This window comes from Pezoporus occidentalis, unplaced genomic scaffold (assembly GCF_034315485.1).
Source record: "Pezoporus occidentalis ecotype Australia unplaced genomic scaffold, CSIRO_AGI_Poc_V1 ctg33, whole genome shotgun sequence".
Taxonomy (NCBI): Eukaryota; Metazoa; Chordata; class Aves; order Psittaciformes; family Psittacidae; genus Pezoporus; species Pezoporus occidentalis.
In genome coordinates, this window is record NW_026915268.1 from 2,728,678 (window position 1) to 2,755,674 (window position 26,997).

At 40.7% G+C, this 26,997-nt stretch overlaps 1 protein-coding gene across 7 annotated transcripts in view; it reads left to right on the forward strand.

Moving 5' to 3' along the window:
• Positions 1-2,078: 2,078 nt before the first annotated feature.
• The window catches only part of TENM2 (teneurin transmembrane protein 2), a 691,595-nt gene continuing 666,676 nt past the window's right edge, over positions 2,079-26,997 (forward strand). For 6 of the 7 annotated variants that reach the window (XM_062629179.1, XM_062629180.1, XM_062629181.1 and 3 more), the window contains exon 1: positions 2,079-2,194. The gene's annotated coding sequence lies outside the window, so the exon portion shown is untranslated. The remainder of the gene's footprint in view (positions 2,195-26,997) is intronic. The other variant, XM_062629178.1, reaches the window with a different exon arrangement.

Genomic DNA, 26,997 nt, shown 5'->3' on the forward strand with positions numbered 1-26,997 from the left:
AATCAGCCATTTGTTCTCAAATCACTGCTCTATTAAGTGGCTTTGTGATAGTCTGTGTATCACTACTAGAAATACACCAGTGAGATGAAGATTTATAAATACCTTTAGATGACATGGACTAACCATATTTTGGGTTTTGTGAATCTCTGTTTAATCATGATAAGCATCAAATCAGGTGCTTCATGAATTGCTATTCCTGGCATTCCACTGCCTTTCTCACCAAAACTTTCATTGCATCAAAGTGCAGTTTGACAAGATTTGCTTCCCTTCTGAGTGTAATTCTCAGTCTTTCCTCCTGATAGGGATGGCTCATTACTTAGCTGCAACAATCTTTTGAATACATCTCTAACATTCATTTTTTCAAATCTAGTTTATTTTCAAGCAGAGAGATTATTTCCAGTAAAACGACTATCCCAGTATCTCTGTACAGAAGCCTCTCTGCAGAATCAAGACATCACCAAGCATATTACACTGAAATGTAGACCACAGCATTAGAACAAGGACACATCTTGAAATCTGTGAAATGCCACAGAAAAAGATGAGGCCAGGGAGAAGCTGGGGCTATGTGAATCTTCCTCACCCTGGTGAATAGATGCAGTCCTCAAGCTACAGCATTGCATGCAATTTACCAAGCTCTACCAGTATGCTCTCCCCTCTTCTCAATTAACCTTGAAAAGCTGAGAGATACTTCCCTGCTGCTTTCTGGATTGCCCCTTAAAACTCCTGCTCTTTGTTGACAGTTACAAAACTACACTTGCAGTTGGAAAATTAACTTTGCTGTAGTTTCTCTCTAATCAGATATTTGCAGCACACTTTTCCCAGCTACAGGCAATCCACTCTGCTCTAGTTTACTCCATTTCTCCACCCAGGTTTTCTGTTTTAAGGAATATAGACATTACGTTATGCTTCAACAGCACTGCTAGCCCTGCTGATGCACATCACCCATGTCCGAGGCTCCTTTTCACTGCTGCCTCTGTATTAATTGAAGTTGCTGCTTTCCTCCTGGCCTTGCTAAGAATCTGTACAAAGTTGTATAGGTTGACTTCAGCTTGTGCCCAAGCAGTTTGTTTTTCACTTGTTTCGTGATCTACTTTGCTTTAGTGCTCCTTTTTTGGGTAACATTGGTGCCATCACAGATCTATAGCAAAGGAGGAGGGAAAATTTAAGGTTAGATAACAGTCAACAAACATTTCGTTACACTTCACAGAAAAAAGTGTTCTGCGCAGTATCTGGAAGGAGCACTGCATAGAACAGGATGCCCTAGGCTCCCCCGTGGGCAGGTCACTCAGAAGGGGAAGGTTATAGCTGCAGGAATTCCGCTCCGAAGCGGTGCAGTGCAGTTCGCTGAGGTGTTTCTAACTTGTGGCACACAGACGGAAGCAATGTTCGAACGGGCCGGGGCTTCCCCCGTGATGCGATTTCGCCGCTCGCAACCCGCGGCTGAGGAGGGGGCCGGAGGTGCGGGGCGCGGAGGGGCCGCGCTCGCCTTCGCCCGCGCTGCCTCAGCGCCGCCGCCTCCTCGCGGCTCCGGCGGGACTGGGCCGGCCGGGGCCGCGGCCTCCGTCCTTCCCTGTCGCTCAAGCGACGGGACGGGCGCCCTGCCGCCCGCTCGCCCCCCCCCCCGGCGGCCCCGCTCCCGCACCGCTGCGGCAGCGCTCGGCCGGGGCAGCGCGGGCGCTCCGCCGGGAGAAAGGCGGGATGCGCTGAGCCCCGCTCCGCGCGGGGCCGGGCACGGGGAGCAAGGGCGCCCGCGGAGCGCCGCTGGGCCGGGGCTGAGGGACCGAGGCGCCGCCGCCGCCCGCGGCCGCCCCTCACCGCGCCGCCGCCCGGCCCCGGTAGCGCGCGGGGGCCCTGCGCGCGCGCGGCCGGGTGCCGAGCGCGGGGATTGGCTGGCGGCCGCGGCGCGTGCAGCCGGGTCCGGCGGGGCTGCAGCCAGAGCGCGGCTGGCGCGAGAGGGGGACGGGGCCCGGGCCCGCGCTCCCTCCGCAGCCGCGGCCCCTCCGCGCCGCCGCCTGGGCTGTGGGAAGCTGCGGGGCCGCTCCCGCAGCTCCGGTCCCCGGGGGAGGGACGGGACGGGAGGGGAAGGAAAGGGGGGGCCCCTCGCCTGTGGAGGAATCCGCACCGGTGCTAAGTTATCTCCCAGAGACGGTGTGAGGCACTCGGGCTGCTCAACCTGCTGCCGCCGCCGCTGCCGGTAAACGCTCTTCACTTCTTACTCGCCTACATGCTCAGGGCTCTCCTCACCGCTCTCCATTCGGCAGCAGCGCCTGGAGCTGCAGCGTTTCTGTCTCTGTCGCTCCCTTCCTTTCCACCTCTTCCCCCCGCATCCCCTGTAATTGTGTTACTGGAGTTGACAACTTCTGATGTGTGTCTTGAAACCAGGCAGTCAGTGTTTGCTTTCCCGGAGCCGCTTAATTCAGCAGTTGGAGAGGTCATCAGTTGCGTGAGTTCCAGGGAGAGGATTCTCTGTGCCTCTGCAATAAGTGCTGCTGCTGCTGCTTTTCTGCCCATTAATTCTCATCCCCGATCGCTGGTATTTCTGTTACTGTTACCGTGTTTTAATGTTGCCTTTGTTCTTTAAGCTTTTTCCTTTTTGTTTGTTTGTTTTTTGATTGGTTTGTTTTGAGGTTTGGGTGTTTTGTTGTTTTTTTGTTTGTGTTTTTTCTTTTCTTTTTCCCGTTTCTTCTGGGATTGAAGTACAATATTTTTTTATTTTTTTTTCCCCAGTTTTTGCCAACAGTGTGAAAAGGTGTCACTGATTCAGAAACTATTGTCCACAGTGCGTCTTGGTTGGGAACAGGCAAGAGCGAAGGCAGGCATTTGTATTCCAAAAGGGAATTAAAACAAATGCTGCTTTGCATCATTGCTGCGGATTTGCAGGAAGCAGTAAGGGGCTATAACACTGTGTTGTTTGCTAAGATAATAAACGTAGAAGCGCTTTGGTGTGTCACATCTAGCCCTGCGATTGAGCTGGTTCGAAATTGCACTTAATAATACATTGAGAGCTGTGGAGGAAGCTGGCACGTAGCGCGTCCATCGCTGAGACAATGTACCGGCGTCGTGCGCTGACACAGCCCAGTCCTGTCAGACCTTCCCTGGAGTGCCAGTGGACAAGATGCTGCTCGGTGCCTTGGGTACACCCAAACTGACATTTAAATAAGGTGGCTTAAGGGATGTGGTTTGGGCTCTTAACTCTTATCTCTGAACCAGACTCCCTTTTCAACACTTCTTGTTAGGATGCTTGTAAATGCCAGTGTAAATGTTTGTCTGTAGCAGTTTCGGATGATTTAATACTACTGATGTCTTAATACAGGATTTTTGTGCCTTTTTTTTTATTTTTTTCCATTCTTAAGTGTTCTGTCCTCTTAAAAGTCTCAAAATGTAATGGCAAGTATTGTCTGTGTGTGTGTATATGTGTGTACATCAGTAGTTATGTATTTATATGGATAATGTTTGCCTCGTACTCATTTAAATTTACCAAACCTTGTATGACATGGAGAAAACAGGTATTAGAACAGAAATGCAGAAACACAGGATTAAATGAGACTTCATTTAAAATGTTTACTTGAATAGTTAAAATATTATATAAGACCAAAGAAATTTCAAATGCATGCATTGTAAAAAAGCAAAGTGTAGAAGTAGTAGTATTGAGGCAATTTAAGAAAATCAGCCTGGACTGAAAGAATACAGAGTGCAAGCTGTCAATAAGTATGTGCAGCTATCTACTATCCTCATAGAGCACTATGGAATGCTGCATAAAATCTGATGTAGGTAAAAAATGTACTCTTTGTTAAGCGCAGAGTTAATGACAGAGTAATCACCTGTTAATGTGGTTACTTGATGCAAGTTTAATAGTGAGCCTGGGTTGTACAGTCTCAAAAGTTTTTCTTCAAGCTTCAGAAGAATTTAGAGAGAGGTGATTCTTCCTTCAAGATATTTGTGTTGTCCTTCAGATTATACTGACTTGAGGAACTGGTGCATCTTCACCGTACAGAACGATGACAGGTATTTTCCTAAGGGGCTTATGTAAGTGCGAGGTAAAGTGGCTTTTTACAAGGGGCTGACAGCCTGGACATAGGTGGCATTTCTTGTGCTGTCAGGGTTCTAAATATATGCAAACTATGTATTTGGGCATAATTTTCCTATTCATTGGCAAATCAGTAACCAGGTTGATGATTAATTTTTCTTGACCCATATGCTGAGTTTTGTAGTCACTGAGTAATAAATAAAAAATATTCCATATTACACTGCTATTGATTGTATAGTATTCAAAAAGCCAGCTGTGAGGTCTGAACTTTAATTCATTTTGAGAGGAAAACTTTTTTAGCTGAGGTTTCTTCATGTTCTGGCAACGTCCAAGTGCTCACAGAAGTATTTATTTTTTTTTATTACAGTTGTTAACACATGTTCAACATATTTAAAAAAAATAATAAACAAACAGAAAATAAAAAACCCAAAAGCTTTGATCGAAATAATAGTTTAGAATTTTTTTTCTGCTATCTTTAAACATTTCCTCTTAAGACAGTGCTCATGTGAATCCAGTAATCTTTTAATTCTCTATGTGCTTATTTTTCATCTGGATAATGAAAATAAAATAATTGTGTTTCTGTGTCATTAGTTTTCTAGTGTTACTGTAGCTTGGGAAAAAACGACATGTGAGCACACTAGTGATGTTATCCTCCAATTAAGTTGAACTGTATTTTAATTTTTAATATTTTGTACTAGAAGTCAAAGAGCTGCATGAGAAAATAGAGGTCATATGTGATTAACAGGAGCAGGAGCATTGATTTGAGGGGACTAACAGTTAAATTTCTTTGCCTTTTTAAAGAGTGTTTTTATTTCTGGGAAACACAGCAATACATATCTATCAACTTGTGTCATATTATGGTCATGGCTTTGGCATTTTCCTGTCAAATACTGTTGTTTTTCTCTTTGCAGTCAGAGAAAATTTCTGGTGGCCAGTATTACTGTTAGAGTAAGTAATGGTGTAAAATGGGATAGTGATCTTGTGTTTAAAATTATTTAGAACAACATAGAAAAGGGAAAGTGTTTGTTCAGTTCAGTCAAGGTCAATGTCTAGACTTTCTTGTCTGAGAGGTCAAAATAAACTGAAGGTCAAATTAGATGGAGACAAAGCTCAGGCCACTGTTAGACTACTCAAGTCAATATACCGATGTTTGAAAAGCTGTTTCATGTTTGTCTGCAGTTTACTGTGAATTTAATCCCTCAATCCTTAATGTTTTTGGCACAAGGCGCATTTAGGAGCAGCACCTCTGAAGTCTGTGCTTAAAGATAAAAAAACCGAAAAATTATTGGACTGATCCTTTAAATAATAATATTCTTCTATATAAATGGATAGTTCTAAAAAGTCTGCCCTCCCCCACCCTGGACCTGTAACAGGAAATAGAACCTTAGAATATAAATTAGAATTCTTTCTACTGAACTGATTAAGATATGAGATATTTCAGTCCTAGCTTGTTTTTTTCACGTTAGTATTTAATGGAAATGGCAAGTTTTTTCCAGGCTTTTTTTCTTTTTAACTAATAATTTCACAAGATCTTTATCAGGAAGAATAGCTTTATGTAATTCTGTGCTATAATAGAAAAGATAGCTTTGCTGATACTACACATCTGCAGAGTGGGTTCATACTTTCTGACCTGAGGTGCCATGTCCCAGAGCCAACAGATAGTGACTCATCTTTCTAATTTCTTCCAGCACAAAACAGCTCCTGTACAGCGTACCTTTAGTTTATATGTAGGAGGTAGATATGAAATTACTCTGGCTGCATCACACTATTCCAACCACAGACTGGACCAACTTTGTGTCCTGGTCATCTCTGTAGCCTCAAAGAGCTCCTTGTCCTGATTCTTACTCTGAGTCACTTGGCTGAGCAGCTACAGGAAGATGTAGAACATGCTCTGCAGTACAGCCTCATCTAATCCACATACAGATTTAAAAGATACTTTGGGGTGTTCTCTGTTAGCTGAATTTTGTCTCACAGTTATTGCTCTGCATTGGGATCTCATAATGCTGCTGAAGTTCAAATACATTGTTTTAAATCCACCTTGCTGACTAACTCAATATTATCAGACTTTTTGGATAAGCAGGAAGCACACTAAGCTTAGATAGTATTCACTTTTTATTATTTTTTAAATAGATTCTTTTTGGTTGAATTGATTGACGTCCAGTGCCAAATAGTAATAAATTGTCTACTTTCATGTTATTGCTGAACATTAATAGCCTAGTAGTCATCCAAATAGGGTTGTAATTATAAGATTTTCAGCAGCAAGCTGCACAACACTGAATTATAAACTTCTGTTTAGCTGAGCAAGTTGTGAATGGATCCATGATGCTCACACTCCCTTACACCAGTGGCCATATTCAGACACATTCGGGGGGAATAATTCAGGGGACAAGTGATCTTAAGTCATGCTTCTTTCTTAAACTCAGGACCAGCTTTTGAGGAAAATACATTTTACTGTCTGCTGAATGGAAAGCAAAATTGCACTGAGGTGGGGGGGGGGGGGGGGCTTGGCTTTGGGGTTTGGGGATTCTTTTTGTTTTGGGTTTGTGTGGTTTGTGTGTGTGTTAGTTATGGGGTTTGGGGTTTGCTTCTTTTGTTCATTTTTTTTACTATGATGTCAGTCAATTAATATGGAGAAATTAAAAAAAACAAAGTAGCCCCCTTTTTTGTTTTAGATAATAAAGTCTTTATTCTAGTTTTGTCTTAAGGGACTTTTTTCACAATGTAAATGCATGCATTTAGCAAAAATGTAAACTGTAACCCTTCGGAACTACAAACCTCCATTAGGATTGTATAAAATACATGAGTAGATGCTCTTGAAGGATTTTCTTACTAATTTGGGGCACACCATAGCTGCCTTTATGTCTTTAGTAGGAGATTTAGAGCTTTCAGTTGGTCTCAATTCTCCAGATTTATCTGCAGCTTTTTAGCCCATGCAGACAAGGAAAGCACCAGGGATTGTCTAGAGGGGTGCACAAGCCTACCGAAACCATTAAGACACTTTAGGAGTATGGAAATAACTTCTGGAGAAAGTCCTTGTGGAAGGTACTGTGGGAAGTGTGTGGAGGGGCAGAACTGGCGCCCAGTATAAGCGATAGGAACAAAACTGCCTTCTCTTGCTTATCCTTACTTATGGAAGGCTTCTGTGTGACCAGTGATACAAACTAGTATAAAGGTATTGAACTACAGTCTGGGAGACCCGTAGAAGGCTTTCATATAACCCCAGACTGGCTTGGGTTGGAAGGGACTGTAAAGCTCATCCAGTTCCAACCCCTGCCACGGGCAGGGACACCTTCCAGTAGAGCAGGTTGTTCTGAGCCTCGTTCAACCTGGTGGATATGAGTCCAAGTCTGCCAAATTTTAGTGCAGCACCTTAATATTGTGAGTCACCTTCTTACATCTGTGTGCATATGGTCAAGAGCAAACAGAGCCTGTCTCCATGTGTGTGTTCTGTGGTTGGCTGTGTAAGAATCTGGGTGCCTCCTGGGAAGTTTTATATGTGTTCCCTTAAATCTTAATATGAAAATCTATTTTTTTAATTATATACTTGCAATATTAAATGGCTTTTCTGCACTGAATTAAAACAAGTCCTATGCAGCTTAATACACTTAAAGAATACATTAAAAAATAAATTTCATTAGAAGTGTCTACATTAGAAATGCCTGTTGGTGCACACTGCCTAGTTCTGCTGTCACTGTGTAGATACTTACTTTCACCATTATGGCTGAGTTAAACATTTAAAGAATTACTTTTCATTGTAGTATTTCATATTTCATAGATTTCAGGTTTGGCTGTGCTTGTGTGCAGGTTGTTGGTGCATTTGGTTTTGGTTTTGTGACCACAGATGCTCAGAAGTCCACGGATTTGGCAAGAGTATAGTCTGAAACACAGAACTTTCTCTCAAGGCATGTTTTCTTCTCCAGGCATTTATTCTAACTTTTCTCTACATAGTTTTGATACAGAGAAAATGCTTTTATCATTGTTTGTAGTTTTTGAGAGTGAGCTGTGGCTGGTATACTAGTTTTGCATGAGAACATACAAATCTGAACATCCACAAAACCCATAAGAGGATGGGGAAATCATTTCTTCTTAAACATAAGTAGAGTTGAAACCTGTAACTATGGCTGTAAGTAAACACAACAAGAAAGTGATTTGTAATTTTAATGATCTTGCAACTGTTTGATTTTCCTGAGTGTCTCTATTACATGTGTACAGTTACCTAAACCTTGACTGAGTTTATGGACACATTTGTGCGAGACATGAAGGTCTGCTAGCAATGAAGGTAGTCCATGGCAAATGGTTTTGATCTGGTTTTGGAACATGTGGCCTAAATATCAGCTAAAGAGTGCTGGCAAAGACTGTTGAGGGAAAGTGCAAGTGTGCAGATCGCTGTTGGAAATGAAGCAATAGAGAACAGATTTTTAATGAAAGTTGAGTGTTTAGGGATGAATGGGTGCCGCTTAAGATGATCAAAACTTCCTCTTAGCTTTACTCAATGCACATCTGGACTTCATCCTCCATCTGTAGCTATGGAAAAATCCTTGAGAAAGCCTCCTGCATCTAGGCATTTCAGTTAAGTCACTTGAAACAAATGCGTATGTTTGGTGGTTAGGTCTTTTCAGGAAAGATGAGAAGTAGACCATCAGGTAGATTATTAATAAACTAAAAAGCAGTGTATGGCAACAAAGATTTGTGTATAGCTTGGTCACAAAAGGAGCTAAACCTTTCGTTTAGTGAGAAGTGAACTGGCTTTAGTGGTCTCCCTGCACAGACACTAACTACATCTTCTCTTTATTTCCTTTCTCTCCAGCTGCTTGTTGTAGGCACAGAGCAGTTTTAGAAAAATTCTCTTAGTGCCATGCGAAGTTTGGAGGTCACAGCTTTATTAACCAGTGCTGAAGTACCTGGTATTCCAGTGCAAATCTTAGCTGACACCAATGGCCCCAGCTATGGAATAAAGAGCAAGCTGTGCAGCTGACTGTCTTTCAGCTTTCCTACATGCTAAGGGATGCTGACTGAAATCCAGAACATTGTCACCTTCTTTTTTTCTGTGGAACCTACTTCAGGTTGAGAGATGACATGAGAGTGGAGCTGCACAGAACATATCTTTTCAGAAGACCGTGTCAGTGGTCAGGTCCAATGCCTAAGTGACTCACTGTCCTGCAGAACTTGCTGCAGCATTTTCCTAGGGAATCAAACTCACATCTCTTTCAGTAATCCTTCTGAAAAAGGCCCTCTGGAGGGTGGAAGTATCTTCATGGTACTTTGTTTCATCATCACAGGGCAAAGGAGAGAAGTAGTCTCTTTCAGCTTACGACATTGATACCCAGCATGCTTCCATTGGTAACTGACCTCACTGTCACAGAAAGAAGCTGAAGTAGCAAATCCTCAGTGGATCACTGTCATTGCTGCCTCCCTTCTGCTCCTTTAGGATCATTCCCTAGCAAGGCACTACCTCCTGCTCCAGGAGCCTGGCTGCAAGCAGCAGTCTCTTCCCCTCTGGGGCCAGGAAGGGGGGGCAGGAGAATAACGCAGAAAAAAGTGATGTGAACATTCCTCCCCTGCCCTGGGGTCTGTCTTTTCTCTTCCCAAAGTGTACTCGTGGCCTTTGGCTCCATCACTGCATTGCTTTTACTAGGGTGAGCGCCTGTGAGGTCTGGAGCCCTGCGTTCTGCCTCAGAGCAGTGGAGGGAAGGGCTGGCAGCTCCTCCTGGTATTGTGCTCCTTGTTGCATTACCAGTGAGGATTACTAACTAATGAGTTGAATGAGAGAGACCTTTCCCTTTGCTTTCACAAGCAGCTGTCACTGCTGGAGAGAAGAAGTGGCGAGAGGTGAGAAGAACCTGTGGATTGCCTGTGGAGTATTTATTCTTCTATTGAAGCTCTAATTACCTAACTGAAACTCTTCTTCCATCTCTCCAGCAATCCCAGGGGCCTCCATAGTTTTTCTAGTTCAGCTGGCATTCTGTATCAGCTTCCTCCAGGCTTAAATTGCCTTTCTTTTTCCTGCATTGTTCCTTTAAAGGAGCAGTAATCACTTCCCCCTGTGTTTCTCAAACTGTCCAAAATATAAGCCCTTGATAGATTGCTCTTTTACAGAGCAGCTTATGCATTTCTTCAGTGCTTGTCACTCTTTGCCCATAACCTTCTCTGACTGCAAGTATTGGAGTTTATACGTTATCAGTTCTTCAGCTCTTGAACTTAGCATGTGTTACAAGATTAAGATTTATAATTGTACCCCAGTTAGTTTAAGGGCAGCTTAAACTGGGTACTGAGGTAGGGAGAGCTGTGTCATTCTGTTTGCCTCAGCAGTCTTCTCAGGGAACATCAGAATTCAGGTTCTGTTAATACTCCCAACACAGATGGTCATTCCCTTCTTTCCTGGTGATGCCATGCAAGGGAGACAGCCATGACTCTTTTTAATTCCCTTGCTGTTATAGAAAAGAAGCAGTATGAGGTGTGGAGTTTAGATCTCTTGAAAAGCTGCTCTGATTGCTGCTTCGTACTACCTCCATTTGCCAAAGATTTTCCGTCTAGCCCTGAATACCAAATAGTCTCTGATTATTGAAATCTTCCTGACCTCTAGAACAGTGTGCTAGAAGTCCTATGTATAGTCATATTGGGTTAGTGCTAGTAAGGCTGAAACCTGGTGAGGATTCCAAAAATCTTTAGGCAGTTTCCCTGAAAACAAATTAACTCTCCCTATGAATTGTAGAGTAGGAATGTCTTTAAATTTGCAACATATCATTACTTAGATATAACAACAGCTAAGCCTGAATTACCTATGTTTGAATATTAGGGTTTGATCCTGTGAATAGTCATTCTTGGCTTGCTGTTGTTCAAATGAGTGTATGTGAAGAAGCATCACCTGTATAAGGCAAGCTTTGCTAGGACATGTTTTTCCCCCGTCATCCATTTGCAGTTTAGTTTAACTGACGGATTTGAAGGAAGGACATTGAAAAGATAGTTCGATGTCACTTTTATCTTGCTAATGAAATGCTGTTTAGTACTTAGTAGGCCATAATATTGCTACAGCAGAACCTATTCCTTATAGCTACCAGGTTTTATTTTGAAACCAAGCAGCAACAAGCATATATGAGCTTGAATTTGTGGCAGTTCAAGTTAAAGGATACCTTGCAATGACTGCAGTGACTTTGGATCCAACTTTGGTCATACATGCTGCTTTTTTAGCAGGGTAGGGAGGTTAGGTTTCTGTGTTTCTAAGTGCTTCCTTTTAAAGGAGAAGAAAAAAGATGGGGCCTGGCACCACTTAGTTCACAAACAGCTACAGAAGTTAAATAAAAAAGACGACATGCTCGGTTTAAGATTGCTCTCCAGTTAGGTGGTGCAAACAAGTAAAATCGGGGGCCTCTGCTGGTTATTCGAGAGCAGCTATGTGTCACTCCACCCATGTCCTACCTTGTTTGCAAAAGGAGCGTTGGCAGCTGCAGGACTCTGGCTGCCGTGCTCTTTCCTGGGTCCAGGTGGTGACCTAGCAAAAATGAGGATTAAAATCTTTATTGCTGTCTTCCTTCTCACTTCACTTATCTGCTCTAAACTTAACTCTGCAAAGGTGTATTTTAAGCTCTGACACATAAGCTCCATGACCAAGGGTTATTTGAGTTGGTTCAGTCAGTTCATGAATATTCTGGAGCATAATTCCGCAGATTTATTATGAAGAGGTCTGTTCGTGTCAGAAGTCACTCTGTGCATGTCACTGTGTACTTTAAAGTAATGCTTTCAGTGTCAGGTGGTTGGGTGCTGAATTTACCACTTTTATGCCATGGCGCTACAAGGAATCTCTTTGGTTGGCTGGTGGTACTTTTTCTCCCTTTCATCTTCCCCCCCGTTCCATACCCTGCTCTCCTCAGCCAGGACATTGGTGGGGAAGGTTTTACAGGTATAATTTCATTTTTGTAGTTGACTAATTATCTTATTGCCTGAAGTTGTGTGAATACTTGGTGCTATTTCTTCTGTTATGTATGAAATCTCATTTGTGTCTATTACTAGTAGATTATAGCTAAATGCTGAATGTTATAAATGAATGTTTATTTCCGCTTTGATTACTCTGGAAGTCCATAGAGCTGCTATTCATCTTCTCTACTTAGCAGTTATTCAACATATCAGTTTGCTCACATAGTAAATCTGTACTAGCTTTTTGTATTATGGAAAACAGCCCTTCCTTTAGTAGGGAAGCAGTGGTGCAGGATAAGCTAATGCACTGAAAAACAGGTTTATTTATTATTGTTGCAGTCCCACAGATAAGGGCATGGATCTGTTGCCTCTGAACAGCAGACAAGAGTTCTGCTGGGCAGTTCACCCACTCAGTAGATCCATTTGGGAACTGGATTTGCTTCCTGGAATGTATCGGTTTTGTGGAGAGGTGCATGCCTTTATGTTTGCTAATTGTGCACCTTTTGCCATTGTGATTTTTTTTTTTTTAATTGCAAATGTGTCAATTAGAAATGGTTTTGGAAGATGATAGAAGTTGGATGAGGTTCCAGTCGTGTAGGAGGGAAAGAAAAATTAATCCAATTTTTAATTTCAGATAAACAGCTTTATTATAGAGGCTATCTTCTCCATTTGCGATTAGTCTGAACATGGACAAGAGTCTTCCAAAGTAACTAAAATGGCTATATTATGTTTGAAATATATGGTACTTAGGTGGGCTGTTCACTGATTGCTTTTAACACACTATGGGACCATATTCTTCTTTAAATTACCAAGGCTTAGGTTCAGTAGAATAATGAGTGCCCAGGCTAGCTCTTCTCTTTAAACTTCTGTGAGATGCAAGTCCTTTGGTGAACAAGTACCTCCACTGGGGACCATGGCCATGTCCTGTAGTGCAGGAACACCTGTGCTTCTGCCAGATGAAAACTGGGTGGCAGCACTAGAATCCCTTGTTCACCATTTCCTTGCTATCTTTGGGGATCTATGTTGACTAAAAGCTGAAATTCTGGAATACGAGAGCTGAGCTCCTCTTACTACTAGGATATACCTGGAAAGGACTGTTTCAGTCTTCTCAGGACTTAAACCATTATCCCTGTGGATAATGGAATACACTGTCTCAATAGGAAGCATGTTTGTGGGAAAACAGAGTAAGTTATACCTTGGAGCTACTTGCTTTTCTTCAGCAATCTGTTTATAGATGTCTCCAAGCCTGCTGTATATTAACAAAGCCCTGTTATTCAAGGCTTTGTGAGATGGATTTGTACACTTTTATTAGCAGAGACTAGTTTCTTTTTCCATTAGATAGACTGCCCCCGCCTCATCATGTGTGTCACTGTTAAAGCTCACTTCCAAGACACTATTACCTTCTTTTTTAAGTACCATGACTTATACATTCTACCTACATAAAAAACATGGCATCAAAGGAAATCTTAACTTGGCTCCCCAATTCCTACCTACCGCTTCCACAATCTTTGAGTTCTATTCATCTTAGTTCCAAGGTACCCAGGACTTCTCCTCAGACCTTCTCAGTTTTCTGTTTTCCCACCTCCTGGCAGGAATTCCAGGCCAGAAATTCAATTTGTTTGTTTTGGTTTTTTTTTCCACAGTCACCGCAATCCTTCATTTCATACACCCTTTGCACAGCCCTGCACTCTAAGGACTTCCTTAAAGCTTGCATTGTTTTCACTGAGAGAGATTGAGGGTACAAATTAGAGAAAAGAAACAAACTCAAACCCCAGACTCCCCTTTCAAATGATACCAGTAGCAAAGCATTGGGATAGTATATCTGTGGGTGCTGTGAAATCCTCAGTTACTGATATTACAGTACAGGCTAGACAAACATCCATCTAGGATGATAGTATTACCATTGATGCTGTCTTGCACTTACGGGACAATTTAGGCAGCCTTGCAGTGGACATTTCTCCCAGTTGTACTTTTCTGCAGTGTGCTGGGCTAGCACTTTATAATAGAAATAGGTGGACCTAAACAGGGGTCTACAAAAAAAAAAACCTCCAACTTTTTTTCCATGTATGTGTCTTAGAAATTTAATCTATTTTCTTCAAGGTACTGAACTGGAATCAGGAGTTAGGATGACTGAAAACATCAATAATTTGGAAATGGTAAAAGTCGATTATAACAGTGCTATTTGAGGTTAGATAGGTATATATATATATGTATCTGTGCGTGCATGCATAAGGGTTTGCAACTGGGATACAAAAATCCTTGTAACTACAAGGTGGGGATATTGTGTTGTTTCTGTTAAACTGTTTTTCCCTTTAAAGGCTTCCTGTGTAAGCAAGCCCTTAATGTGTGGAAAGAGGCTAGGATCAGGACTAGGATAGCTGTTTTGCTGAGCTGTTCTGTAAGTGCTGTGACGACCTTCTGCACAGCTGAAATTTTGCACTAATAAGTATTTGTATATTCCGGGCAATTCATTTGGCATCATATATCCTAAGAATAGCACCCAAAGAGCTGGTGAGGTTTTATGAAATACCTTGTAAAGCAAATGAAAGCATCCTTACTTGGTAAATGAACCTGACATGAGAGAAATAAAAGTATAGAAAAGTAGATCATGCTTTAGGTCATACAGAAATATTGTGAGGAGAGGATAATAGAACGCACATGAAATAGAGTAGGATGAAAGATTTATAACAGCTTTGTGAGGGAATGCCCTGCCTCTTTCCTTGTTTCCCTGTATTGCATCAGTACTGATCTTTTTAAATGTGGAAATAGGTGCCCTCTGTGTCTACCACTGTATCAGTACTACAGAACAGATCTTTGAACTCTGAATTCCATCGAGGTATCCCCAGATGCCCTAGATACTGTTGAGGTTTTCCCTGGAAATAAAATGGTTCAGAAGAAATGACCCAGGCTGGCATAACCTGCTTGCTTTTATAGTAGAAGTTACAGTGGGATTAGTGAGTAAAGTATTGAATATTGTCTCTTTTAATGCTATCCTTTGAAATTAATGGTGATAATGATTCCCCAGTTTGGGGAACATGGTAGTGGCTTTCTAGTGACTAATAGCTTCAGTCAGTAATGTAATAGATTTTTGCAACATGAGAATGAAAAAAAATTCAAATGAAGGTCAGATAGCAAATGGCTACTGAATCGTCAGTTTTAAAAACCTGTCAAAGTTTGCAGTCATTTGTTGAGGTTTTGTTAAGCAGGCTTTTTCACCCTTGGTGATGGAGCAGTGATCTCTACAGATAGCTGAGTTGATTTGTTGGAAGAACAGACCTAGTCTGTTAAGCTCTGGAAGAAGAGAATTGATGCTGCTTAGCTTGATGCATGGTGTCAAAGCCCAGTTTGGTTTTCAGACACTTTAGATGGGTTGGCATTGTTGAGCCTGACAGTTAAAACAGGACCCTGTGAAGTCTCATTTTGCTGGTTTACTTACTGACTCAATAGCCATCACCAATGACATGGCATCATGCGTAGCCATGATGCAGGTGAATATATCACTATGAAACTAGTAAATATGTTTAGTCTGTCTTCACCATAGATGACTAAATCAGTAACTTTTATTTGTAAACTTGTAGGGGTTTTGTTTATAGGATCATTAGCTATTGTAGGCTGCAGGGTGTAGGGGAGGTTTTGTTGATTTGGGTTAGTGGACGAGGCTTCTTGTGTTACTTGGTAAAAGACTTTTACAAGGGCATTGGAAGGAATGTGTCATGTCTGAGAACATCTTGTAAACACATTTCAAAATTGTGGCTAAAATCAAATGTGCTTCCTTTCTGTAAAATATTATTTCTCTCATTTGCATTTGTGAATCATTCATCTCTCAGCAGCCAGTGATGCTCCTGCAGCAAGTGAATTTCCGTTAGCTACCTACAAAGTTGGGTTTTTTTGTCAGCATACTGATTCCTACTATGGCCTAGTTAAGTTAGCTACAAAACATTCATCTATGAAGCATTAGATAACTGTGATTATTTCTCTGAATGATAGAAAGTAAACATGGAATAGAAGTTAAAAAACCCTCAAATCTTTGAGGATTTAAAGAAAACCGATGAAACTGCCTTTTGCTGTGAATGAGTAGTTCAAAGTAAGGGTAATACTGCAAAAGTATAGTTCAAGTTAAGACTTGGCAGACAATCTTTCATAAAATCCTTGCTGCTCAGAATCTATTCAGAGAAAGCACAACACTCTGTAGGCTGTTATTTTGTTCTTGTGTTGAGGTAAATTTGTTTAACTTTTGGAAGGAGATACATGTATACACACAATTTCCTTCAAAAAAGAAAGTGTGGGGAGGTAAGGTTCTGATTACTAGTTCCATGAGAAAGGAAAAACAAGCCTGAAACTAATTCCTGTTGAGATATTTGACTATCAAATTATTATTGAATTAAATTATTCCTAGAATGTCTGTTGAGCTTTTTTGTACCAAAATATAAATTGTTTCCAAGTTTAAGATCTGAATGTGAACATTAGAAAGGAATACAGATACTGACTTTTAAAAATAAAGCAAAACAAAACTAAATCTTTCATCAGCTAGAAAAAAGCTTTTAATGACCTATCTGAAAAAATGATTGACCATTCAGTGTATTAGAGAAGGGGTTATGTGTTACTTCAAAATCTTAAAGCAGGACACAGTATAATACCGAGTACCGCATAGTCCTTGGTTGTACTACACAGGCGTAATAGTGTTTTAATATTCTTTGTTTGTTTGTTTGTTTGTTTTGTTAAAACATCATTGGTGTATACCTCATGAGGTTGCATTTAACTGCTCTAACAAAAGTAGGCAAATAAATGCATACAGTCTGCAAGTCTTCCACTGACTATGTCAGAGAATTAAAACAATACTCCTAAAGCTTTATTGATTTATTTCTCATTTTCTGAAACATTTCTGTCTGTAATTTGCTTCTCTGTTTATATGAATTTTGGGGCAAACCCTGTCCTAGCAGCTTTCTCATATGTCTTCAGCGTAAGGATTGTTTTTGCACCATGATAAACAATCATGGTTATGTTGTGGGCAAAATATGGCGAAGTTATCTAGCACCTTGTTTTGAGAAGGACTAGCTGTTGTGTTGTTAGTGTGCTCAGTGTGGTGCTCATGGAGCTTTCTGAGGGAAGATGTTAGGAAGGAGATTTGTATGTTGTGGAGATGCTGCACTGAAGGTCACAAACTCCAGCTGGTGCCAGGTATGCTGGATTCTCGTGGCCATGCGGAGAGACAGGAATGCAGGCTAGAGGGCAGAGTTAATGGTCCTGCTGGCTCCAAGGTGGTTATGGTCCAAATATCTGTCCTAATGTTGGGCTTAATATGGTCCTAGTATCTGTGATTTTTCTTCTCTGTGATGCAGAAAACTACAGAACTTGTGTTTGTTGAGCAGTGCACACTGCTTCCTAATGACCAAGGCATGCCAAAACCAATTGCCTAACAAGGTGTTACCATCTGATATTTCCCATTTGCTGGTGCCACATGAGCCGGACACGGGTGCTGTCAGCACTGCTCGGGTCAGTTCTGTTTGGCAGCAGGATTCACTTTATTTGGTCTCTGTTCCCCATATGGCACATGCCTGTCATAAGAGAAATGGGAGCCACACTGCAGCTGGGGATCTAGCCCTCCAATGGATCTGTGACATGAAGTACTAAGTGAATGACTTATGCTGATTCAGAAGGGTAGAAATTCTTAGATTTGTTATTGGGGAGAGTTGTTTTCCCCTCTTAGTTGGTTCAGTGGTGCTGTCCATCATCTTTTTATTGGTACAGTACCCTGTATGAGAAATTAAAGAGAGGATGCCTAATACCTGAAAACAGATTTTTCATTTTGTAATCTGTGACAAGCTGACAGAACATGAGAAAACATGATGGCCTTTCTGCTCCAGACATATCTATCTGTCTAGGTGTGAGTACCTTAGCTATGACGGCAGCCAGTGTGGAAATAGCGTGTGTGATGGTGAGATATGCATGGATATGCCTGTGCATCTCCAGATTAAAGGTACAAAGTATTGTGGACAAAGTTTTTAAACCAAAGTGTGTTCACAGGTCCTTCCTGAACAGTTTGTGAACTTTGATACTTGATCTCAATCTACCGGCACTTTGAATTCTGGGCTTTTCCAAGCTGTATGGAAAGGTGAAGCAAGATTTATTCCATTATTCTCATTGCAGTATTCTCTGGGAGAGGGCTTTTCATTTACTGCACATTCTTAGAAGTGAAATATTGAAGACCAGATAGTGTACTGTGATACCCTGCCACAACTGAAAATGCAAGCTGCCTGTTAACAGCCATCATTTCCTACTCGCAAAGGATGTGCTAAGTGTAGCAAGTACCATGAATGAACTTAAAAATCTGATTTCACCTGCAGCTAACTCTTTTGATAGATCTGAAGAAAATAGGGTATTTCTTTATTCTGGCCACTTGCAAGTATCATCTAAAATTTGCATAGTAAGCACATCGTTTCAGAGGAGCTTGGTCATAAGAAGTGGGTGGTTTATCACCTTGGTTAAAGGTGATGAAGTCCAGAAACAAGAAGTTGCAAGAAATATGAATTCTATGTGTGATTCAGACTGCAAGTACTATGGATTTCTTTCATTCTTTCAAAGTTCACAGAAAATATATTCTCAAAGACACTGTATTTCACAATACTTTAAAAAAAAGCCATGATAGCTATATTGGATTTTTAAGTCGGCTTTGATTCCTGCCCTGCTGAGTAGAAATGAGCAGCCTAACGTGGAGTCTTCAGAATGCTTAGCAAGTGGTGTTCAAACACCTGGTGTTACGTTTATATATATGGCAAATGGTTCTGCCTCAGACAAGTACTTGTTATTTGACCAAAGAAGATACATCTCAGGACAGTCTCTCATGCATATTTTGGAGAAACATGAGAAGAATTTTCTCTTTTGGATTTCCTCAGTATTTCTGAGACAGATGATCGAGAAACTAGTTTCATGGTCTTGCTACACTTACTGTTGTAGAAGATTTGAGGGATTGCATCCCCATCTGGTTATTTGATGTAAACTTTTTGAAGCTTTAACTGTCAGTTTAGATTCCATAACACATCACAGCTTTGAGAGATCTTCCCCAGCATTATTATGCTGTCTGATTGAGTCTGCCTTTACTAGAGATTACAGCTGTGATTATATAATCAAGAGATACAGGCAGATAGATAAAGATGAAAATCCTTTGCATTGTTTGGCTTTGAATTTGTTTTATTGTGGGTTGTTTTGTTTTTCCCTCCCAGATTTGAGTTGAATATAGAAACTTGAGAGAAAGAAGTAGAACACAGATTGGGGAAAAACAGGCAGTAAATTGCAGTTAGAAACTGTGTAAGTCTGGGGTTTTAAGGTGATGTGTTACCTTTACTATATTTGCACATGTGTCTATACTTACATGTGTGGAAAGGTTAACAATGCAGATGCCCTTGCTATGAACTCAATAATGATGGTAAGAGTATCTTTTCTATGAAATGTGGGTTGTTAATTTTTATCTGACCATTTTTTATTTGCGTGAAGATGGTAGCAGTCAGTAGTTGTTTTGCAGTAAAAGAATTCAAACTTCATTAGCAAAATACAAAGCAATCTTCTTTGCCATCTGATTCTTTATGAAAGTAGGATTTTACACAAAGCAACATTAATTACAATTAACTATAGCATTCTAATTTGTTTATTTATTTAGAACTCTATTAGTGTTAAACAATTAATGTTAAGTTGAACTTTAAAGTGGATAAGAACATCATTCTAAGCTGTAATAGCTTAGTGGATGAGCATACTGTCCTAAATTGGCTCAGCTACATCGTTAAACTGTTGCTGTGTACAGTGCATGTAATTATACAATGACTGAATACTATTAAACGTATCACTCTTTTAGGTACACATTGCAAATGTTTCTAAAAGTTGCAGTTATGGCAAGTTGTTGTTTCAAGCACTGTCTTTTTGGCTGGACGGATTCTGGGTCAGTTTCCAGAAATACAAAGGTCAGAGGGTTTGACTTGCTACCCATGCCTAGGTTTGCAGGCATGGTTTGTTTTTGACAACATTACTTTTCATTTGTGTTGGTGGAAGAATTACTTTCAACTTTGGCTCAATAGCCTAATGCTGTTCCATACACTTCCTTCCCTTACAGGGGATTTGCATTCCTAACACTTTTTTCCCCATTTAACATGCTTTATAGTATAGTAGGAAATGGAGAAGAGAAATCGCCAGGCTGTTTAAAAATTCAAATGTCTGTCCTGTGAGCTACATTTGAATTCATCATTTTTTCTTTTTTCAAACTGCTAAGTGCAGTAAGGACACAATCCAATGATGAAATAATCAGTTTTCTAAAATAAAAATATGCTAGGACACACACTTCAAAATAAATGTATGTAGGAAGGATATTTTCTCTTTACTTTTGCATTAATGTGTGTGGGAGGGATATTTTCTCCTCACTTTTGCATTACAACCAGATGCACTCACTCACCCAGGCATAGCTATTTATCTCTATATTTATAAATATAGGCTATTCCTTTCAAGCCGTAGTAAGGCAGTGTATGCAGTGGGAGCAGTCCAAGGCAGAAATAGTGTGACTGAAAACAGCTGTTACATCTTGGTTCCCCCACTTGCTCCCTGGAGAAATAATATGTTGCTTATCTCCAGACAGTAGTTGATTATGTTCTGCTACTTGTTCCTTGGCTGTTAGTGGGCTCATGGACGAGATGAGGCACAATCACAGCACCGTGTGTCGCTACTTAAGTCCGGGTGAGGAAATAGTGTCTTTTGTCGTCTGTTCTTCCCCATCAGAGAGCCAGCAGTGGCCTACACAGGAGAGTAACTAATTCATGCTCTCTGACCTTCTGCATGTAAAACAAGCAATATTATCATCCTCATTTGCACTTCTGTATTATTTACTGTAGTGATAAAATCAGAGGTCCACAGGCAGGTTTGAACTGCTGTTGTCTTGGGTTCTGCATACGTAGAAACTAGTGGGAGTTACCAGGAGGGTGAGGTTTCAGCACCAATAGGAGAAGCTCCCAAGGGACTCTGGGGCTCAGGTGTGCTCCCTGCTACCTGGCTGGATGCCCCAGTGCCGCAAGGCTTCATCCCTACTCTTTGCTCTTTGGACTGCACGGGCTGCTCCTGTTCCCTGCGATGACAGTTCCGCTCTGGGCCTGCAGGGCTCCTGCATAGGCTTGTTCAGCTGCCGGCTTCATGGATTACCCTGTGGAGTGTTGTGTAGTAGGGAGTTAAAGAGGTGTTTTACCTCCTACCTCGTTCCATAGACTGCCACAGCCTTGAGAGGGGATTATTTTGTGTTTAACCTGCTATCTTGGAATCACCCTTAGCTCAGGTCAGGCAAAGGACAAAATGCCAACTGAAAGTAGTCACAGCATCCAAACGAAACAACACAAATGTTGTTACAAATGGTGTAAGGAAGGAAAAAGATTCTTAATCAGTTTTTAATTAGATAAGTTGAGGAAGGTTTTCCTCACTTTTCTGTTGTCAGCTGACCTGTAGGTTTTCCTGGCAGTCTTTCTTCTGCATCCAGTATGTTTTAAGATGCCTGTTGCAGAGAACAACTTCCTAGTGAAACACAGCATTTACTGCCAATCCTGTTGTGAGTCCTTGGCCTTAGAGGAGAAAGCTGTTTTCTTTCTCTCCAGAACTAATTTATTTCTTATACCAGAAAATAGTGCAGCTGTTCCTATAAATTAATGGGTTTTGTCACTTTTTTTTAAGACCCCTGTCTGTTACTCCATGGTTTGTTCCCTGTACTTGCCTGGCTGTTGGTGACTCCTCCCTTCCCCTTTTGGTGATTCAGTGTTTGTTTCCCAGCAGGAAATCTGTTGGGGTTTTTTTCTGAACTTAATACTTCTGTGTCTATTCATTCTTACACAAGCATAGTTGATACAAATGTCAAAAGTGGGTGAGTGTAGGTGGCTCATTACTGGCTCCAGATTGAGATTGAGCACCATGGTAATCATTTTGTGAACACCAGGGGCTGGAGCACTTGACCTCCGTCATCTTGCTTCCAGCAGTACAGAAACCTGGGGTTTCAGAGGCGAGCCAGAAGCAGAAACCAATGAGTATGAATTAATCCCCATTTTAAATGGTGCCTTTTCAAATGTTCTTTTGAACCAAACCCTCCACAGACTTTGTTAAGCAGCTATCCAGAGCACTCCATCGGAGTGAGCAGTGATGTTGAATGTCATCTTTACCATTGTAGTTAAAATGGTTCTTATGAACCAATTTGAGCAGATCACTCTGACGATGAGTGAGTTACACTCCACTTTTAGTGATCTATCAAAACCACCTTAGATGAGCAACCATTTTTTTGTCAGGGTTTTAGTGTGGGTTTTGTTTGTCTGTTTACAAGTGGTACAACAACTTTGCTTTTACCTTTGGACGCATCTAGCATATTATATAAATTACTCTTGAGGCTCGACATTGAGCTGGTTTTGCCACATCACAAGTATTTTGTGCTCCAAAATCAGTCTGTGGTGATCCATGGTTAGTCCACAGGTTCTTTTGTGGATTCAGTTTAAAGGAAAAGGCAGGCTGGATGGGGCTTCATGACCCCACACCCCTTCATTGCATAAGAGAGAGAACTAAGCATGTGTGCTCAGAGGGAACAGATGTGGACAGTTAATTCTGTTGCCCTGACCAAGTGATTAAGGGAATTAAACCTGGCCCATTCCATTACACTGAGTGTCCTTACACCCACTCCTGTTTAGAAGCAAAATGCTGCTTAAAGTGAAGAGTTATTGAAAAGCAGAGCACAAAACAAACATTATCAATCACAGATGTGACATCTAACCTCTGTGCCTAAACACATGCCGTCATGAATACAAGATTCCATTGCTGTGCCCAATTGAATTAGAGTATTTGAAAAAAGAATAGTGTGAGACACCCATTTGAGTTGTGTGTTGTGATTAGATTTCATGAAAATTGCATCTATTAAAAAGGGCTAGGGTAGTAAATGCACACTGAAAAATTACAGTGTGTTTCCTCTGTAGCGTTGGGATATATTTTGTTACTGGTTTTAAAGAGTATTGCTCTACACTTTTCTATCAAACTTTGCCCTAGGGTGGTGGTTTAGAATTTTTAATTTAACTTTGTCTGTCATGACAAATGTAGAGAACTAGACAGCTGGGAAATTGTGAAAGTGGGTTTAAAAGGGAGTTATCGAGTCCCTTCACTCCAGTGGATTTAGCAAACCAAATTTTACAACACTATCAATTACACTTGCAGGAGTAACAGCACAGTCTTATTTGTAAAATATGGCCATGCTAATCATTACTAATTTTTCATAATTAAAGGACCATAATGTTCCAGAACTGCTCTCCTGTAATATTAAGAGAAGATTAAAGATGGGCTGCAACCTTGAACTTGAAGCTTTAGTTCCAGCGTTCTGAATTTTTATATAATGTGGTAAATAGAAAAGGAAAGATTACTGAGAGCTTGACTGGGTTTTCAAGACCTGAAATGGTATTAGTTAAACCCTAAATTCCCGTAGCTGCTTAATGTATGAGGTGCTTTTATTTATTGAGATAGAAAATTGACATCCTTTGCCAAAAATAGATGAATGAAGGAAAAGGGTGAAAGTGGATGGTGAGTAAGTTCAGTACTTTATGAAGAATTTTACCTTTCCCATCAGAAGAGCAACTGCTGTGGGGTTTGTACTGTACCACACCCTTGGACATGTCTTATGCTGGATAGGCACTTCAGGCAGGTAGGCGTTCCAGAAATGTGGTGGATCAAGGAAAGCACATTGGCCTTTCCTACTGGAACTCAAGATCTATGAGGATTCAAAACTACTGTTAGGTCTTCACCTCGCCTTCAAAGCCTCCTGCCTGTAGGTGAGGGCAAGAAAAGATAGAAATGCTATTCCCTTTGCTCCTGTGCTTTGCTTCTCTCAAGGAAAAATTTGAGTACAACCCTATGACTTTCTGAAGCAGTATCTGCAGCACCAAAAAATAAATTGCAAAGCCTCCCTTATGTTCTGAGGAAGAGCTATGAAACTAGTCTTTGCCAGTTGTTTCATTCTAATATTCATCAGTATCCTGAGCCACGGGAGAAGCACTTGAACTGCCCGTAGACTGAGGAAAGCAGTGCTGGAACTGTTCACTCCCTGAACTGTTAAGTGCTATCATTAAAACTCCATGGCTAGAGGTGCTGGATTTTACAGAAGCTGATAGCTTAGACCACTGCTCGCTAGGGAAGTGAGTTCAAGTGTATTTTTCAAGTGTTGATACATTGGACTGCTTAATTTTATGGTGACTGAAAGTAATTAATATTTTAAATTAATTTCAAGCAACCTACTTGGCATTCTGTATTAGTAGGAATTAATGCTAGTACCTATTTTGTTTTCTTATACACAATTATGTTGCAAATATTTGCTTTTGTCACTGCTGTTTGTACACAAAATGAAGGCTTTTAAATTTAAATGAAAACAAAATATGTCTGTTTTTCAAAACAGGAATAAATCTTAGGAGATTTTTTGAACTGTATTTCAGCTTTGAGAAACTCAAGAAAATAAAACTGTATTTTTTTTCTTTCCTTGCATAGGATATGATGCAGAGTATTTAATGTAACCTTTATATGTTTTAAGGCCTTGAACCATTTTGCTTCTCTTTCACTATGGTAGAGCTTACAGCCTCAGTCTTTTGGGCATATTTTAGAACTTTTGATGACATCATATGAGGGAGAGCTGGCTTTTCTGCCTTTGGAGCTCTTGAGGGTGCAATGCCAACCCAGTTTCTAAACAAACCAGTTGTCAGTGTTAGATTTACAGATCAGGTGCAATTGGGCTCCAACATTGTTGGGTTCTTGCTGGTTTTGGAGTGCATCTGTTTTGATTCTGGCTGTCCCTGGCAGTGTTCAAGTTGAACAGGGCCTTGAGTGATGTGGTCTTGTGTGAGGTGACAGTGCTCATGGCAGGGGTTTGGAACTAGATGATCTTAAGGTCGTTTCCAACCCAAACTATTCTGTGATTCTATGATCCTTTAATTCTGCAAGTTTAGCAGCAGCATATGCAATCTTACATGGCCTTTAAGCTCACTCTTTGCAGAGAAACTGGTAGAGGGGAGATTGAATTAAGTAACGATGAATGAAAATGCAATGGGCTGATCCTCTCTGTTCTTAAATGGAGGATTTGTGAGACTCCTGTATACGCTTTCCCCTCCTTTCCCTTGCTGTACGTGTGGCTGGAACAAACTAGAGAACCCCTTGATTTTCCTTCCCTAGGCCATGAAGAACAGGCCATGACAACATCTGGTTTCTGGCACTGAAGGGGTCTAGAAGCAATCCTTGTCCTTGCATTCGTTACTGCTTCCAAATCAGCAGAGCTTGCTGCAGCCAGCATTCTGTGGCTTTTGTCAATGCCAAGACCTGAGCTGGCACACGTTCTGTCTGCCTACGTGAGCACTGAAGAATTGTACAGGGAATTGATCAGAACAGGATCGTGCAATTAGGAAGTATGACTTGTGGCATTTTAACCGGTGAAACAATATGGAGTTATTTTCCTTTCTCCTTATGTGGACTTGTAGATAATATTCTGGGATTTTTTTTTCATGGGATAGGATGACCTGTAAGGCTGACAGTGGCCCAATGGTCACGTGCCTTCTGTTTTCTGCATGTTATAAGAAAGCAGAAGTGCTAGTGAAGCTATATGTAATGATTAGTGTAGAAAGATAAACATATTAGAAGGGTGCATTTGTGTGTGTAAATGTATTTACTTCTTATGAGTTCTTATGGGAAAGGTTAAAATTATTAAAAATTCTAGGAGTTTTTGGTTTAATTGCCTTTTTTTTTCTGTTTTTCTTATGATTTCACTTTGAATTAAGTGTCCAACTGGTTTTACACAAGGGTGGTCTTCCCTAAGTTTAGTTGGTGTCTTTTGCCATACGACTGTTGGTGTTCTATTAATCTTGCAGTCATTACCCTTCTGGTGGTATGCTGTTTGATTTGTATCCTGCAGTATGTTGGAAAGAATGATAGAAAGAAAGACAAAATGCAAAGTTATAAGGCTAAGATGAAAGAAGAATTTTGGATCAAATGCTGCAATAGCAAGCAGCATTTTCTTTTTATGTCATCTTGCATCAAACACAAGATAGAAATACCTGGGATACTTCTTGTCTAATAAACTATACCATGAAACCAATGTGGATCTATTCATCTGCTGCAAAGAATCCTCTCTGCTGGTTATTGTTACTATGCTGGGAGAAGGAAGGAAAAGAAAAGAGAAAATGCTTCATTTTTTTTTTCACTGCTGTCATCACTCATCCTAATGAGGATAAAAAAGGTTACCTCTACTAGGAGCATGGTGCTTTCATGTACTCTGAAACCCACCTGCTCACTTCTTAATGAGAATGTAAGGTTTGGAGATACTGTGATCGTGTTAGGTTATTTCTGAAATACATTACACAAGGAATAACTGTCAGCTGCCTATTTGGTAACCATGACTGTTAAAATTCAGGCATCTTAGGAAATGCTCTTGAAATAAAATTTGGAATTCTTTATCCCGGCTGTTTCAGACCCTATCAAGTGTCAGGCATCAGCAGTATCTGTGTCTTCGGGATTTATAGGTTGCATTTTACACAAACATATTTCAGCATCCACACATATAACATGCAATGTGTATGTATGTATTTGTATGTAAATAAATATCCAGATCAGCACTGTAGTTTGAATTTAGAAAAGATCAGACAGTGCCTATGAGCTTTCAGGGATTGTTAGTGAGAGGAAATGACTTTTCACAAGGTATTTTTGACATATCTGACCCATAAATTTCACTTGGTGTTCTGCATCTGAGTTTGTGTATGTACCTTGGAGTTGAAATGTCATCACCAGCCAATGCTTTACACCTGGGGTGTAAAGGGGAGTCTAAAATTATTAAGATGAGAAGGTGATGGTTTTATTTTCAGATTAAAAGCTGCGAGTGAATTTAGAGAGGCTTTTTTTAACCCTTTGGAAGGCAGGGCATGTTGCATACTGCATTTCATATACCACAACACACACAGCTTGGGTTTTTTTTTCTGTACCTATTTATTACTCCATTTGCTGTTAATTATATAAAACATGAGAAGCGTATCTGTAAACGTAAG